The following is a 10,557-nucleotide window of genomic DNA, read 5'->3' on the forward strand; positions in this document are numbered from 1 at the left end:
TGGCCTCCCAAAGCACTGGGATTACAGGCATGATTATATTGGCATTTTAAAAAAAAGTTTTATTAAAATTTTATTTACTGAGGCCGGGTGTGGTGGCTCACGCCTATAATCCCAGCACTTTGGGAGGCCAAGGCAGGAGAATTGTTTAAGGTCAGGAATTCAAGACCAGCTTGGTCAACATGATGAAACCTTGTCTCTACTAAAAATACGAAAATTATCCAGGCGTGGTGGCAGGCACCTGTAGTCACAGCTACTCAGGAGGCTGAGGCATGAGAATCGCATGAACCCAGAAGGCGGAGGTTGCAGTGAGCCAAGATTGTGCCACTGCACTCCACCCTGGGCAACAGAGCAAAACTCCATCTCGAAAAAACCAAAAAAGTTTAATTTACTTATAGTAAACTACATATAATTACAGTATAGATTTTGATAAATTTGGACATATATGTATATACACACAATCTCATGAAACTATCACCACAATTTAGATAATGACACATCCACCACCCCAAAAAGTTATCTCTCGCCCCTCTTTAATCCCTTCTACTCTATAATCCCTGCTTTCTTTATCCCCAGGCAACCAATGGCTGCTTTCTGTCACTGTAGATTCATTTAGATTTTCTAAAATGTTATATGAATGGAATCATATAATATGCACTTGTGGTTTTGGTCTAGTTTCTTTTACTCAGCCAGATGATCTGAGATTCATCATGTTGTTGCTTGTATCAATACTTCTTCCCGGCTGGGCGCCGTGGCTCACGCCTGTAATCCCAGCACTTTGGGAGGTTGAGGAGGAAGGATTGCTTGAGTCCAGGAGGTCCAGGCTGCAACAGTGAGCCATGATCGTGTCACTGCACTGCAGCCTGGGTGACAGAGCAAGACCTTGTCTAACACAAAGAGAGAGACGGAGACACAGAGAGCAGAGAGTGTGTTGCGTGATTCAGCCTTTAAGCTTAACTTTCCCTTTGGCATAAGTTTCAGGGGTCCTGAGATTTCACATTTTCCCTTTACAGGTGCATCGTAGGGTTTAGGAGGTGATATCTCACTTTGCACAGCTAAGACAGCTCTGGGACCAGTGCCAGGCACCCCACTTAGCCAGTGGTTCCTGGATTGACCCCCCAACTCCATTGCACATCTGCAGACCCCTTGGGAAGGCACGGAATGACTGCAGGGATGGAATGGTTGAGGGTTGGGTGGGACCTAGACCTCGTCCACCCCCGGGCATCCCAGGGGAACAGGACATCAGGTCCCTCCGGCCCCCCACCCTAGTGGTCTCAGCCTCTCAGGCCCATGCCCCAGGGAACAGCGCGGGTCCTTGTTCAACTGGAGGCTGTCATCGGTAGAACGCAGGGGGCGGTTGCCAGCTCTGGACTCCAGCTCGTTTAACTGCTCTGCAGCCCCCATGCCGGGTCCCCACTGCCTCCTGGTGGACAGCTGTGTGCGGCTTCCTCTGATCTGATGGAGAAATGGCCTCATCCCAAAGCGGAATACGGTCCTCTGCTGGCTGGCCTATGACATGGCTCACTTACAGACGATGGCTTTAAACAGGCACCCCAATGCCCCAATTTCCCCAGGTCCATCGTACTGGATGGCAATCCCCCGAAGTTATGAAACTGCAGCCTGCCTTCCCTAGCATTCATGTGCCATGCTTTCTTTCCCCACATTCATAGGATGGGCACAGGCTACAAGTCCACTGCCCAAGCACACATCCTCTTGGGAAGAAATGCCAACTTCCCCCCAACCCTTCTGGCTGGCATCCCTTAGATGTCCCCAACACTTGCCTTCAGCAGGGCATGGTAGGAGTCAGATAATGTAGGCAAGCCCTTGGAGGCCGCAGTGAGGAAAGTAGACGCTATTTCCAAGGACAGTGGGAAGCTGCTTAGAGAGGTTAAGCTGGGAGGATAATGATTAATGACCCGTTTATGTTTTAGAAGGAATGGGAAACAAGCACTCGAAAACATTGCTGATGAGATCGAAAATGGGTGCAATTTTTTTTCTTTTTTTTGAGACCGAGTCTTGCTCTGTCACCCAGGTTGGAGTGCAGTGGTGCGATCTTGGCTCACTGCAGCCTCCATCTCCCGGGTTCAATAGAATCTCCTGCCCCAGCCTCCTGAGTAGCTAGGATTACAGGTGCATGCCACCACACCTGGCTAATTTTTGTTTGTTCGTTTGTTTTTTGAGATGGAGTCTCCCTCTGTCACCCAGGCTGGAGTGCAGTGGCATGATCTCGGCTCACTACAACCTCTGCCTCCTGGGTTCAAGCAGTTCTCCTGTCTCAGCCACCCAAGTAGCTGGGACCACAGGCACATGCCACCACACCTGGCTAATTGTATTTTTAGTGGAGATGAGGTTTTACCATATTGGTCAGGTTAGTCTCGACTCCTGACCTCAGGTGATCCACCCACCTTGGCCTCCCAAAGGGCTGGGATTATAGTCATGAGCCACCGCACCTGGCTGGGTGCAATTTCTGTAGAAGGGAATCTGACAATATCTATCAAAATGACAAATATACATATCTTTGATCAATTTCACTTCTAGGATTCTAACTTGTAGATATTTGAGAAGTTATTCATTGCAGCATTTACTGCAATAATAAATAATTAGAGATGACCCAGATGTCGATCAATGTGGGAATGATTAATAAATTATGGCGTGTTCTTTTTTTTTTTTTTTTTTGAGACATATTGCTGTGGTGGGATCTCAGCTCACTGCAACCTCCACCTCCTGGGTTCAAGCGATTTTCCTGCCTCAGCCTCCCAAATAGCTGGGATTACAGGTGTGTGCCACCATGACCTGCTAAATTTTTGTATTTAGTAGAGACGGGGTTTCACCATGTTGGCCAGGCTGGTCTCAAACTCCTGACCTCAGGTGATCCACCCACCTCAGCCTCCCAAAGTGTTGGGATTACAGGCGTGAGCCACTGCGCCCGGCCAATAAATTATGGTGTGTCCTCTTGAAGGAATCCTCTGCAGTCATAAAAACAAAACCAAAAAAATCCCAAACTAAGGAAGCTAGTATCCATATGGAATGCTACCTAAAATATTTTATTGAGAGAGGCAAGGTTCCTAACAGTGATTATAGTGTGTTACATAAATAATAAAAGGCTTCAAAAGGTATAGGAGAGGCCAGGCGCAGTGGCTCATGTCTGTAATCCCAGCACTTTGGGAGGCTGAGGTGGGAGGATCACTTGAGCCTGGGAGTTTGAGGCTACAGTGAGCTATGTTCACAACACTACACTCCAGCCTGGGTGACACAGAGAGATCTTGTCTCAAAAAAAAAAAAAAATATATATATATATATATATATACACACACACACACACACACACATACACACACACACACGCAGACATACACAAACAGGCCAGGCACAGTGGCTCATGCCTGTAATCACATTGCTTTGAGAGGCTGAGGCAGGAGGATCTCTTGAGTCCAGGAGTACAAGACCAGCCTTGGCAACATAGTGAGATACCATCTTTACAAAAATATTTTTTATGTTAGCCACGCATGCTGGTGTGTGCCTGTAGTCCCAACTACTCAGGGGGCTGACGCAGGAGGATCGCTTGAGCCAAGGAGGTTAAGGCTACAGTGAGCTATGATCATGCCACTGCCCTCTCGCCTGAGTGAGACACAGTGAGACCTTGACTCAAAAAAAAAAAAAAAAAATTAATTAATTAATTAATTTAAAAAGAAACAAAAAAGATTACTGTGGCTGTTGTGTGGAAGGAGGCGAGTGAAAATGGTTTGTTTCACCATTTTCTTTTTTCTTTCCTTTTTTTTTTTTTTTTGAGACTAGAGTCTTGCTCTGTTGCCCAGGCTGGAGTGCAATGGTGCAATCTCAGCTCACTGCATCCTCAACCTCCCAGGTTCAAATAATTCTCCAGCCTCAGCCTCCCGAGTAGCTCACCAGCACGCCCAGCGAGTTTTTGTATTTTTAATAGAGATGGGGTTTCACCATGTTGGCCAGGCTGGTCTCGAACTCCTGACCTCCAGTGATCCACCCACCTCAGCCTCCTAAAGTGCTGGGATTAAAAGCATGAGCTACCATGCCTGGCTCATCTCACCATTTTCTGTAGGTGTTGCAGGAATCCTGGAAAGAGACAACTGTAGTTGGATGACGGGAGTAGCAGCTGAGGAGGGGAGAAGCAAGTGCATTTCTAATATATCTGGAAGTAAAGTCTATGAGATGGCTGATGGAGTGGGTATGGGGGTAAGAGAAAGAGAAGTCAGGCCAGGTACGATGGCTCATGCCTGTAATCCCAGCACTTTGGGAGGCTGAAGTGGGTGGATCACTTGAACTCAGGAATTTGAGACCAGGCTGGGAAACATAGAAGACCTCATCTCTACAAAAAATACAAAAATTAGCAGGGCATTGTGGCATGCACCTGTAGTCCCAGCTACTTGGGAGGGTGAGGTGGGAGGATTGCTTGAGCTTGGGAGGTCGAGGCTGCAGTGAGCCCTGATTGTGCCACTGTGCTCCAGCCTAGGTGACAGAGTAAGATACCGTCTCAAAAAAAAAAAAAAAAAAAAAAAAAGAGAGAGAAATCAAGGAGTACTCCTACATGAACGGTGGTGCCCTTGAGTCTGGGGGAAGCTAGAGGGAGAAGAAGATTGGGATTCGGGTAGGGGTAGGAAAGGTACAATTGCATTTTGGAGAGGACAGATTTGGAGAAGCTGGGAGGGCAGGGAAGGCATGGGGGCAGAGAAGCAGGATAATTGAGAATGAATCTATTTAGGCCAAGTGCAGTGGCTCACACCTGTAACCCCAGCACTTTGGGAGGCCGAGGCAGGTGGATCACCTGAGGCCAGGAGTTCGAGACCAGCCTGGCCAACATGGTGAAACCCCATTTCTACTAAAAATACAAAAATTAGCCGGGCGAGGTGGTGCCAGCTACTTGGGAGGCTAAGGCAGCAGAATGGCTTGAACCTGGGAGCCAGAGGTTACAGTGAGCCGAGATAGTGCCACTGCACTCCAGCCTGGGCGACAGAGAGAAACTCTGTCTTAAAAAAAAAAAAAAAAAGAGCAGTGAGTTTACTCAAAGTGATTCAAAGTGATAATAGTCAAAATGGTGTAGAACTGGCGCAAGGACAGAACTGTGGACCAATGAAATAGAAGAAAGAACACAGAAATAAACCCTCACATTTATGGTCAATTGCCTTTTGACATGAGGGCCAAGACCATTCAATGGGGAAAGGACAACGTTTTCAACAAACAGTGCTGAGAAAAGTGGGATATCCATACACAAAAAAATGCCATTTGACCCTTCCCTCACACCATATACAGAAATTAACTCCAAATGGATCAAAAACCTAAATACAAGGGGTAAAACTTACAAGACTCTTAGAAGAAAACACATTGGCTTTGGCAATAATTTCTTGGATGTGTCACCAAAAGCCATAAAAAGGCAATAAAAGAAAAACTAGATAAGTTGAACTTTATCAAAATTTAAAACTTTAAAACAAAATTTTTTTAAAGCAGAGATGGGGTCTCTCTGTTTTGTCCAGGCTGGTCTCAAACTCCTGGGCTCAAGCGGTCCTCCTGCCTCAGCCTCCCAAAGTGCTGGGATTAGAGGTGTGAGCCACTGTGCCCGACCACCAAATTTTAAACTTTTGTGCATCAAAAGAAATTTGTCAAGAGAGTAGAAAGACAACCTACAGAAAGGGAGGGAATATTTACAAATCAATATCCAATATACATAAAGAATTCCTACAACTCAACAACGAACAAACCAATTGAAAACTAGTGCCGGGTGCAGTGGCTCATGCCTGTAATCCCAGCATTTTGGGAGGCCAAGGCAGACAGATCACTTGAGGTCAGGAGTTTGAGACCAGCCTGACCAACATGGTGAAACCCTGTCTCTACTAAAAATATAAAAATCGCTGGGTGTGGTGGCACAAGCCTGTAATCCCAGCTACTCGGGAAGCTAAGACAGGAAAATCGCTTGAACCCTGGAGGCGGAGGTTGCAGTGAGCTAAGATTGTGCCATTGCACTCCAGCCTGGGCAACAAGAGCGAAACTCTATCCCAAAAAAAGAAAAAGAAAATAAGAAAGAAAATTGGGCAAAGAACTTGAATAGATATTTCTCCAAAGAAAACAGACAAGTGCCAATAAGCACATGAAAAGATGCTCAACATCACTAATTATTAAGGAGATTCGAATCGAAAAGGCAATGAGATACCACTTCACACCTTATTAGAATAGCGATGATGTATTTTTAAAAAACCGGAAAATAACAAGCGCTGGCAAGGATGTAGAAAGACTGGAATCCTTTTGCACTGCTGATGGAAATGTAAAATGGTGAAGCTGCTGTAGAAGACAGTTTGGCAGTTCCTCAAAAAGCTAAAACATAGAGTTACCATATGACCTAGTAATTCCACTACTGTATGTAATTCCACTAGCATGTGTACTTCCACTTGCGATGATGGATAGGACAGCTAGACAGAAAATCAGCATGGTTACGGAAGACTGGAACAATGCTGTCAACCAACTAAACCTGACAGGGACAAATAGAACATTCAACAACAGCAGACTATATAGTCTTCCCCAGTATACGTGGAACATTCTCCAGGATGAATAGAACACACATTAGGCCATAAAGTGAATCTCAATAAATGTAAGAGGATTGAAATGATGTGGCTCATGCTTATAATCCCAGCACTTTGGGAGGCCAAGATGGAAAGATTGCTTGGGCCCAGGAATTTGAGACCAGCCTGGACAACATGGCAAAACCCTGTCTCTACTAAAAATACAAATAGTTGGTCAGGCACGGTGGCTCATGCCTGTAATCCCAGCACTTTGGGAGGCTGAGGCGGGCGGATCATGAGGTCAGGAGTTGGAGACCAGCATGGTCATCATAGTGAAATCCTGTCTCTACTAAAAATACAAAAATTACCTGGGTGTGGTGGTGCATGCCTGTAGTCCCTGCTACTTGGGAGGCTGAGGCAGAAGAATCGCTTGAACCTGGGAGGTAGAGTTTGCAGTGAGCCGAGATCACGCCACTGAACTCCAGCCTGGGCGACAGAGCAAGACTGCGTCTCAAAAAAAAAAGCAAAAAAAAAAAAAAAGCAAACAGTTAGCCAGCTGTGGTGAGGCATGGCTGTAGTCCCAGCTACCAGGGAGGCTGAGGTGGGAGGATCTCTTGAGCCTGGGAGGCAGAGGTTGCAGTGAGCAGAGATCCCGACCACCACACTCCAGCCTGGGTGACAAAGTGAGACCTTGCCTCAAAAAGAAAATCATGCCAAGTATGTTCTCCTATTACAGAGAAATGAAATTAGACTTCAATAACAGAAAAAAATATGAAATTAAAACAACACAGTTCTCAATATCCAATTGATCCAAGGAGAAATCACCAAGGCAATCAGAAAATATACCTGGGTGTGGCGGCTCACACCCATAATCCCAGCACTTTCAGAGGCCAAAGTGGGAGGATCATGTGAGCCCAGGAGTTTGAGACCAGCCTGGGCAACATAGTGAGACCCCATCTCCACACACATATAAATAAAGCAATTATAAAATACTTCCAGATGCTTAAAAATAAAAATATAACATACTAAAACTTGTAAAACGTATTAAAAACAGTGCTCAGAGGCCGGGTGCAGTGGCTCATGCCTGTAATCCCAGCACTTTGGGAGGCTGAGGTGGGTGGATCACTTGAGGTCAGAAATTCAAGACCAGCCTGTCCAAAATGGTGAAACTCCATCTCTACTAAAAATACAAAAATTAGCTGGAGGTGGTGGCATGCCCCTGTAATCCCAGCTACTCAGGAGGCTGAGGCACGAGCATGCTTGAACCTGGGAGGCAGAGATTGCAGTGAGCTGAGATCACTTTGCTGCACTCCAGCCTGGGCAACAGAGTGAGACTCCATCTAAAAAAAAAAAAAAAAAAAAAAAAGATTAGAGTGGAAATAAATGAAATAGAGAATAGGAAAGCAAGACACAAGATGAATAAAACCAATATTGGCACATTAGTTTTCTAGGGCGCTGCTGTAAAAAAAAATTTCCTACCAACCAGGCGGCTTAAAACAACAGAAATTTAGTTTCTCACAGTTATTTAGAAACCTGAAATCTAGGTGTCAGCCCGGCTGGTTCCTTCCAGAGGTTCAGAGGGAGAAACTGTTCCATGCCCCTCTCCTAGATTTGGTGGTTGCTAACAATTCTTGGCATTCCTCGGCTTGTAGACACATCACTCTGGTCTCTGTTTCCATCTTTACATAGCATTCTCCACTGTGTGTCTGTGTCCACATTTCTTTTCTTTTCTTTTTTTGTTTTTTTGAGACAGAGTCTCACTCTGTTGCCCAGGCTGGAGTGCAGTGGCTGGATCTCGGCTCACTGTAAGCTCCGCCTCTTGGGTTCATGCTATTCTCCTGCCTCAGCCTCCTGAGTAGCTGGGACTACAGGCACCCACCACCATGCCCGGCTAATTTTTTGTATTTTTAGTAGAGATGGGGTTTCACAGAGTTAGCCAGCATGGTCTTGATCTCCTGACCTTGTGATCCGTCCGCCTCGGCCTCCCAAAGTGCTGGGATTACAGTGTGAGCCACCGCGCCTGGCCTCTTTCTTCATATGAGGACATCAGTCATTGGATTAAGGCCCACTCCACTCCACTATGACCTCATCTTCACTTGGTTGTATCTATAAAGACCCTATTTCCAAATAAGATCACATTTGCATATTCTGGGGGCTAGAACTCAAACACATCTTTCTGGAGGAAACAATTTAACCCATAACATTGATTCTTTGAAAAGATAAACATAATTGACAAACCTTTAGCCAGACCAAACTGAGAGAGAGAGAGAGAGAGAGAGAGAGAGGATTCAAATAAGAAAATCAGGAATGAAAGAGGAGATACTACTACCTACCTTACAGAAATAAAAAGTATTGGAAGGGAGCCAGACACAGTAGCTCATACCTGTAATCCCAGCACTTTGGGAGGCTGAGGTGGGAGGATCGCTTCAGGCCAGAAGTTCAAGACCAGCCTGGGCAACATAGGAGGCCCTGCCTCTACAAAAATAAAAAAATTAGCCAGGCATGGTGGTGCACACCTGTGGTCCTAGCTGCTTGGGAGGCTGAGATGGAAGAACTGCTTGGGCCTGGGAGGTTGAGCCTGCAGTGAGCTATGATCATGCCACTGCACCCCAGCCTGGGCAACAGAGTGAGATCCTGGAAAAGAAAAGAAAGAAAGAAAGAAAGAGAGAAAGAGAGAAAAAGAAAGAAAGAAAGAGAAAAAGAAAGAGAAAGAAAAATGAAAGGAAGAAAGGAAGAAAGAAAGAAACAAACAAACAAACAAACTACCAAAATTGACTCAGGAAGGAATAGAACAGACACATAACCAGCAGAGTTATCAAAAAACCTCCAACAAATAAAGGTCCAGGACCAGATGGTTTTATTGGTGAACTGATTTTGACAACAGTGTCAAGATCATTCTAGAGGGAAGAGTCTTTTCAACAGATAGTGTTGGGACAACTGGATACCTACATGCAAAATAATAAAGAACTCCATGTCATGTGCAAAATCCATTCAAAATAGAAGACAGCTAGATATAAGTGCTAAAACTATAAACTCTTTTTTTCTTTTCTTTTCTTTTTTTTTTTTGAGATGGAGTCTCACTCTGTTGCCCAGGCTGGAGTGCAGTGGCACGATCTCAAAAATTAGCTGGGCGTGGTGGTGCATGCCCTGTAATTCCAGCTACTGAAGAGGCTGAGGCAGGAGAATCACTTGAACTTGGGAGGCGGAGGTTGCAGTGAGCTGAGATCACACCACTGTGCTCTAGCCTGGGCAACAGAGCAAGACTGTCTCAAAAAAAAAAAAAAAGAAAGAAGGAAAAGACAACCCACCTAAATGGGAGAAATGTGTGTAAATCACCTATCTGATAAAGACTTAGTATCCACAATATATAAAGAATGCCTACAACTCAACAATAGCAAGACAGCTCAATTAAAAATTGGTCAAAGGGCTGGGCAGTCTGGCTTACATTTGTTGTAATCCCAGCATTTTGGGAGGCCAAGGTAAAAGGATCGCTTGAGCCCAGGAGTTCAAGATCAGCCTGGACAACATAGCCAGATCATATCTCATTTAAAAAAAAAGAAGAAGAAGAAGAAGAAGAAAACAAAATCTCAGTTAGAATTGTACACCAAAAAGAATAAATTTCCCTGTATGTAGATTTTCAAGTAAAATTTAAATATGAAGATATTTCCAGTTTCTTGAGAGTAGACCCTAAATCTGGATCAATTTCATTCCTCTCAGGGAGCCTAGTACACTGCCTGATGTTTAGTAGTTGCTTATTAAAGTAAACAATAATTAAATGGACATATTTTCTATGGGTAAGCATTAGCACCTTTAGGGCAACTACTTTTTTCATTTCCATTGCCCATGGGGCTAGGAAGAGGTTCCTATTTCTTAGCAATTTTGACAACCATTTATGACAGTGAGAACATAATGACCTAGCGAATCATTTTCTGAAATGTTACCAGAGGCTAACATAGGTCAGCGTATCCTACGCTTTCAAGAGAAACCTCAATCTGACTAGACAGACTTTCTTCTACCCACAACTTCTCCATCTTCT

The sequence above is a fragment of the Papio anubis genome, chromosome 4, assembly GCF_008728515.1.
Source record: "Papio anubis isolate 15944 chromosome 4, Panubis1.0, whole genome shotgun sequence".
NCBI lineage: Eukaryota > Metazoa > Chordata > Mammalia > Primates > Cercopithecidae > Papio > Papio anubis.